Genomic DNA, 7,896 nt, shown 5'->3' on the forward strand with positions numbered 1-7,896 from the left:
TAGAAACTAATATGGCTCTGAAAAGGTTAGTCATCTTGAACCTCAACATCTTCATCTCTAAAATAGAGGTAATGCCAGCCTAAGAGACTCAGAAAATGAAAAAAAAAAAAAAAAAAAGTGCAGCAAGTATTTGAAGCACCAAAGAACAGCCCAAATAAAATGATTTAATACTCAACATCATTTCTTCTGTGGAAGTTTTTTATCTGTTACATGTTGTGCTAGGAGCTGATTGGCCACATTCCACTCTGGTGTGAAGAAATATAAGGTGAGGCAAGGGAGGAAGGCAGTGTCGCCAATTGTCTGCTTGGGACACCTCCCAGGTTAAATTGTCATTTCCTGCCCTTCCTTGTAGGAATTAGGAAGCACACCTCCCACCCTGCTGGACCCTGTGCCTTCAGTTTCTTTACCTGCCGTAGAGATCAGCTTTTTAAGAATGTCTCTGCTGTGCTGGGGGAGTAGCTGACTGGTAGAGCACTTGCCTTGCATGTGTGAGGACTAGGGTAGATCCACTACTTGGCAAGAAAAAAGTCTCTGCTGTTGTAAAAACTTCTCTGGATGTCAGGGCCAGGGCTATTTGGTCTACCACTGTGTTCTCTGTCCCCAATATGGTACCTGACATTGCCTGGCATACAGTAGCCCCTTAAGAAATATCTGATGATTTCATTATGCCCACTCTGAGTAGAGATTTACTTTCTGTCCATGAACTTCCAGGAACTGGAGGGACAGTCACTCAGTCTTATAGGCTGATTTGGAAGAAGGGGACCCTCAACTTACTCTTAATACCGCTATACACACATCCATACACACATACACACATGTGTAGAGACACAGAGAGGTGTTCTGGAAAGAGAGGCTAATCTGGAGCTAAATATCTTGAAGTTGTTTTCCAGCCCTGTCATTTAACAAGTATCTCACTGTGGGTTAGTCACCTGCCATCTCTGGAGATCAGACTTTTCATCTATGAAATGAAGTAATGGCACCTTTCAAAAATTAGGTGGTGGGCTGGGGATTTAGCTCAGTGGTTCCACCACCTGCCTCAAAAGTGCAAGGTCCTGAGTTCAATCCCTGGGACCCCAAAAAAAGAAAAAGAATTAGATGGCACATAAGAAAGCACCTGGCTCCTAAGAAACCTAATATAAACATGGACAAAATTAAGGACAAGGATAGTGAAATTTCTGCCGAGAATTTCTTGGCTTTCACCTGCAGAGATTGAAATTATTGAGATTGTAAACCACAGCACTGTTTTATCCATGACATCTGGAGGAGCCACCCGGCAGACATGTCCTACTGTAGTGCCAGTGGGGTGCACCCACATACTCCTACCAAGTCTGCTCTGGCTAGAAAAACAACAGCCCCATTAGAATGGGTGGGTATTTCAACCTCAGCCAAACCCCTTTTCAGGAGCAGAAGCTCTCAAGACAGAGAAGTTTCCTTGCAGCCAATTCTGCTCATCTCTGTGGGATTCTTGAGCAACTGTGATCAAGGAAAGAAAAATGAGGAATAGCCGAAAGAGAATGGTCCTAGGCGTGTTGGTCCTGTGTGTGGATAAAGTGAAGAGTGGAGCACAGAAGGAAACTCCCATTTCCTTTATCACTATTCAGTTGTAGATGAAGAGGGTGGAGCTCTGAACTAATAATTGGTCTTATCTTGGTCACAAAAACGGGCCAGTGGTTTATTCACATTCACAAGCTGAGTTCTATTTGTGTCCTGTTGTGATCCCTTCAGATCTCCAGTTGAGAAATTTGTCTTGTTTTCAGTATAACATCAGTAGCCTGAAATTGGCCATTCTGACAGTATTTACACCATGGGAAAAGCTACAAATCAAGATTTTGTATTGTTCCTGCAAAGCATTTTCCAGCACACCACTATCTTGAGTATTCCTGGAGCCAGTCCCTCCCTCCCTCCCTCCCTCTCTCTCTCTCTCTCTCTCTCTCTCTCTCTCTCTCTCTCTCTCTCTCTCTCTCTCTCTCTCTCACTGGCTTAATCTGTTGTGTTGTTTTCCTACCTAAAAGGCTCTTTCTCACTTCCCAAATGACTGGATTCTTCTGAATTGATTCAGGTTCCACACTCTCTCCTATGATCTGCAGTGATCATATTATATTTCTGTATCGTTTCTCACCTCCTACATTTCTATGTCTGCTTTGCAAATTTTATAAGGAAACCTAGAACACTCTTCTCACATAATCTCACCTGCCATGACCCCTCATTTCCATCAGTCTTTTATTCAAATATCCCCTGTCAGTGAGGCCTTCCCTGACAGTCCTCCTATCCCCAGAGGGGCAGAAGTGTGTCCTCGGAGGATGGCTGTGGTCTGGTGGATGCTGATGCTGGGACTGTGGCCTGTCAGCACACCTGGGCCAGAAGCACCATGACCAAAGGCACCGTAGCACTAAGCAGAGCTCTTCAACCAGCAACCCCAGGGACTTTCTCTGGGTTGCCTGGTGATGAGCTCCATAGGAATTGTGCCTGCTTTGCTCCTTTGAGAGGATTAGCCTGTGTTCCTCCTGCTGGGATCTGGTTCTCTTCTCTGACACCAGCATAGAAAATGTTCACTCTTCTTATTCAAACCTGAGCTCTTGCTTCCTTGTTGAGTGTGGGTCCTTTTATGCAGCATAGCCCATCTGGCATGAGGCTATCATTTGCCTGCCACATAGTGAAAGCCACAAAGCAACAGTCTTCTTTGTAATTTTCCATGTATTCCTTTGAACAACCATCTTTTTATTATCCATTTTTTACACTGTCTTGCTCTCCTCTTCATTTTGCACCACTTTTAAAGAGCACTTTCTAAAAGTATCTTTCCTCTTTCCCACTGGATAGTCAGGGCTGAAACACGTGGAGGCCCTGCTGCTGCACTGCAAACATCTGAGGGAACTCAACCATGCGGCAGGACCCAGGAGCTCAACTGTCCATCTCTGATGCCCACATCCCCATTGTGGAGCAGCACACCTCGCATAGTAACCTGGCTTCAGAGTTCTCTGGTTTAACTGGAAGTTCAGAAGCTGTGCCTCAGAATCAGATACATATTCCTGGTTTCCAAAATTCACATTGATATGCCAGACATGGTGGTGCATGCCTGTAATCTCAGCACTTGGGAGGCTAAGGCAAGAGGATTGCCCAGAGTTTGAGACCAGCCTGGGCTACATAAAACCATAAAAAGCCTCAAAAAGCCATGAAAAAAAGAGTACACAGGGCCGGGGATTTAGCTCCGTGGTTTCGCTGCCTGCTGCACAAGCTCAAGGACCCGAGTTCGATCCCCGGTACCAAAAAAAGAGAGTACAAATTCAAACTAGATTAGAATTGTGAGAAATGTAATTCCTACCTCCTTTCATTAGTTTGTGATGTTCACTGTGGACCAGAGAGTAAGATTAACTCGTTAACTTAGTTAACCCTCACAATATATTTATCAATCAAGTACTATTATTGTTCCTTTTTTTTAAATGAAGAAACAGGCCTAGAGAAATTAAACAACTTCCCCAGGTCAAGTACCTGTAAAATGCAGAGTTCAGAGGATGACTTCCACACTGGAAGTCATATTTAGGGTTAACGGGAAAGTAAACAAAGTAATACATGTAAGAACCTCAGAAGAGCACTGAACACAAAAGAAACCTTCAGTAAATGCCAGCTGTTGTTTGTTAGTGGGCACTGCTGTGATTTGCATGATAGTATATTTTTATGCAATGATACCAGTGGTCTACTAACCCAGTAAGCCAAGAACCATCTACGTCTTTGGAGATTTTGTTTTATTTGGCATCATTTTTTTATTATCATGTGGCACCCTGTATTTTACTCTTCAGTAAGAAATAAAAACCTAATCCTTTAAAGAAGAAGAAGAGGAAGAAGAAGGAGAAGGAGAAGGAGGAGAAGGAGAAGAAGAAGGAGATGGGGAAAAGAAAGAAGAGGAAGAGTAAAAAGAATAATTTAGGTTAGTTATAATGTTCTGTGAGAGAGAAAAATGGGGCTTGGATTTGTTTTGTTTTGTTTTGTTTTTTTGGTACTGGGGATCAAACTCCGGTCCTTGCACTTGCGCAGCAGGTGGTGAAACCATGGAGCTAAATCCCCGGCTGGGATTGGATCTTTTAAACGAACTGATTTTAGACAATTTATTTTTTTTATTTGTACACAAATGAAAGCAAATGACAATAGCCTTGAAGGTTAGTCATTTTGATTTCTTAGATAGTGAGAGATAATAGAAATAACAGCACAGGTTTGGCTATCCCTCAATCATGTATTTTGAATCATTACATGACCTTGCATTAATTATTTTCCCTCTTTGTCCTTACATCCCTTGTCTGGAAAACAGAACTAGTCATAATTACCCACTTAAGGGGATGAGTAAGGAGATAATGTACTTATTAATGAATAGACACTGAAACCCATGTGTTCTCTTCCCTATACTTTCCCTTGTAGGTGTGTTTGGTTCATTGCCAATTATATTCATATCTGTTGGTGTGTCACAAGTTGTCCCAAAATTTAGCAGCATCAATATCTGAGCCAAGGCAAGCTGGCCCCTTCCTCAGCATTTCTCACAGGCTATAGCCAAGGTGATCACCAGGATGCTGGCATCCCAGGGCTCAGTGTGGAACTGATCACATCCAAGGGTACTGATGAGCTAATCACCAGAATTCACTTCCTGCGGGTCCATTAGACTGAGGTCTCAAGTCTTTGTTGGTTGTTTCTTGGGCTAAACAGCTCCCCTCCTGACAGTAGGCTTTCCACAGGAATGGGCAAGTGAAAGACAGAACTCACAACATTTTATACCTAATCTCAAAAAAGAGACCATCACTTTTGACTATTCTATTTGTTAGCAATTTACTAGATAAAACACAGTGGAAGGGGATTAAAATAAAGGTAAGAGCCTTCAGAGGCACACATCCCCCAAAGAGCTTAGCTACCTACCGTCCTGGGCAAACCACAACCTGCTTCAAATAAGACAAAATTGTACTCTTGATCCCCTGTTATTAAAAATAGAAGTGCACCTCTGTGATTTTAGGGGACCTATTTGAATGCAAATATAGGATTGGCTCTTAGAAATGCAAAATTTCAAAAATAAGTGACTTGTTTGTTTTCTGCCCTTTCATATCTCTTGGCAGTTTACTCTCTGTTGTGGCTGAATATCACTGAAAACTACATTTCCCAGGTTTCTTCATTGTGATCTTCATAGATTTGGCCAATGAGAGGTACGAGACAAGAGTATTTGTATTTCTCCTTACTCTTGTTTCCTGGGGCTTTTCAAGCCTCACTTCTACTGTTTGATGAGGTACCCCTTCTCCACTGTCTCAGCTCCTGCCTTTCCTGTTCTAAGAGGAGGTACAGCTCCAAGCCTGAATGCTAAGCAGTACCATTTCTGTGTCCATGTGGTCTTCTAGCAGAGGAGAGGTGGCCACCACTTTCTTCTGCTCCTTACGTTTGGTTTAGTGCCTCTCTCCCTCTCTCTCCCCTCCCCCCCCTCCAAATATACCAACACCAAGACTATCCTAAATCCTAAATATCTGCCTAGCTTCTCTTCTCACTGGAATCCTTGACTGTGGTTGCTTCCTCAAGATGAATCTTCACCACCCAGAACTCATTTCCTGTTTTGGAGAGTGAGAGACTTTGAAGCACCTGTGGTCCCTTACATCCTTGAATATTGCAGACTTCAGAATTTCTCCATAGGGAAAGGTTAGAGACTGCATTCTGGTAGAGAACGGTATGGAAAGGCTTTCTATGAGACCAGAAGGGCAGAGATGAGGGAAGGGAGAAAAAGAAGAACAAAGCAAAAACCTAAAACACTGAGTTGTATACATCATAGAAGGGAGGGAGACTACTACTGGAGACTACTACTGCTAATATACATCATGCCAGGATTTCATAAATTCAGTTGGCCTCCTTATTCACAGATTCCACATCCACAGTTCAACCAACCACAAATCTAAAATAATTTTTTAAAAAGAAATTGTATCTGAACTGAATATGTACAGACATTTTCTTGTCATCATTACCTAAACAATATAGTATAACAACTATTTACATGGATATTACACTGTATTAAGTATTAAAAAGTAATCTAGATATGTGTTATGGCTTATAACTAAATGTCCCCCAAAACCTCATGGGTCCATGGGTTCATGGGTGGGACTTTTGGGAGTGAGTGCATCGTGGGTGTGTGATACTGGATTAGTCCACTGATTGGTTCAGCATAGCTCTGGATGTGGATGATGCATTTCCTAAAGAGGAATGACACACCCTGGATGTAGGTGGCACCAATCAATAGGTTTGTAGCCTGCATGGAATAAAAAGGGAAAGAAGAGAGGCTTGCTGCTTCCTACCTGCCACCCCATGGACTGTGTCTCCTCCGCCAGACCCCTGTGCCATGTGACCCTTCCTTGAAACCAGCTGATTATGGACCGAAACTTCTACAAACTGAGAGCTAAAATAAAACTCTCCTTCCATAACTTGTGTTATATGTTTTGTCCCAGCAACAAGAAAGTAACAAAGGAAAGATGATTCAAAGTATGCAAGAGAATATGTACAGGCTATGTACAAATGCTATACTATTTCATATAAGGGATCTGAAAATCCATGGACTTTGCTGTCTGTGAGAGTCCTGGAACCCATCCCCTGAGCACACCAAAGGATGAAAACATTGCCCTACAAATTGGTTGCTGTGTTCTGTTCCAACTCCTCCTTTCTGTCCAACCCCCAAATCATAGAAGAGTTCTTAGGAATAGTTAAGAAATATTAAAATAACATTTTCTTATACGTTGGATAACAATAATTTACAAAGTGTGGTAGAATGGATCACTAAACAAATATTTCCAAAAGGAAAGGCAGCAAAGCAAATTCTCTTAGCTGTAAGATCCTTGAGCAAGTTATTTAGCATCCTTAGATTCAGCTTTGTCTTCTGGAAAATAGTGCAAATAATAGAATGAGACAGGAATGGTGGTGCATGTTTGTAATCACAGCTCTGAGGGAAGCTGAGGCAGAGGCAGAAGGACTGCATGTTAGAGTCCTATCTGGGAAATTTAGCAAGATCCTGTCTCAAAATAAAAAATAAAAAAGAGTTGTGAATCAGAGTGCCCTGGGTTCAATCCCAGCAACAATCAATAACAACAATAATAATATGGTTACTATAAGGATTAAATGAATATTTGGCAACTGCTTAGAGCACTTCCTAGTACATAGTAGCTACTGCATAGGAAACTTTTTCAGTATATTGCAATGTCTAAATTGTAACTGACTACACTTATTTTGTAACTGATGTAAATTACATAGGGACATTATGATTAGTATATGTTTAGAAAATTCATGTAACAGCAAATATGGAAGAAAAAGAAAAAGAAGATTGATGAGTGTCTTAGTTACTTTTCTCATTGCTGAGACAAAATATCTAACACCAAAGTTAATGGAGGAATGGTGTATTTACCTCACAGTTTGTAGAGGTCTCAGTCCATAATTGGCTGGCTCCAAGGCAGAGTGGCATAGTAGACAGGTATCACAGAGGAGAAAGTGTTCATGGTGGGCAGAAGGTAGCAAAGCAAGCAAGGGAGAAGACAAGCCTCTTTCTGTCCCTCATATTGTATCCAGGCTATGGGGATTAGGGCGATGACAAACCAGTCAGTGGACTGATTTAATAATCACCCATCTGTAATCAGAACACCCTTAATACTATCATTGCACCATGAATCAATCACACACTCTAGATTGAGCTGCCTCTGGTAAAGCCCTATGTATGACCACTTGAGGCTTTGAGGGAACATCTACACACAAGTGAAAACAATGAGCATCTAGAAAAGGAAGAGTTCATAGAATAGTGATTTGTTTAGTGTCTTTTTTCAACATAGCAGAATACAATGTACAAATATCCCTAAGTTAAAGGAGCTAACTGATCAGGAGAATTTGCCTTAAGAAAAATATTCT

The sequence above is a fragment of the Heterocephalus glaber genome, unplaced genomic scaffold (assembly GCF_053883595.1).
Source record: "Heterocephalus glaber isolate CG9 unplaced genomic scaffold, H.glaber_assembly_v1.0 deba00001472, whole genome shotgun sequence".
NCBI classification, from domain to species: domain Eukaryota; kingdom Metazoa; phylum Chordata; class Mammalia; order Rodentia; family Bathyergidae; genus Heterocephalus; species Heterocephalus glaber.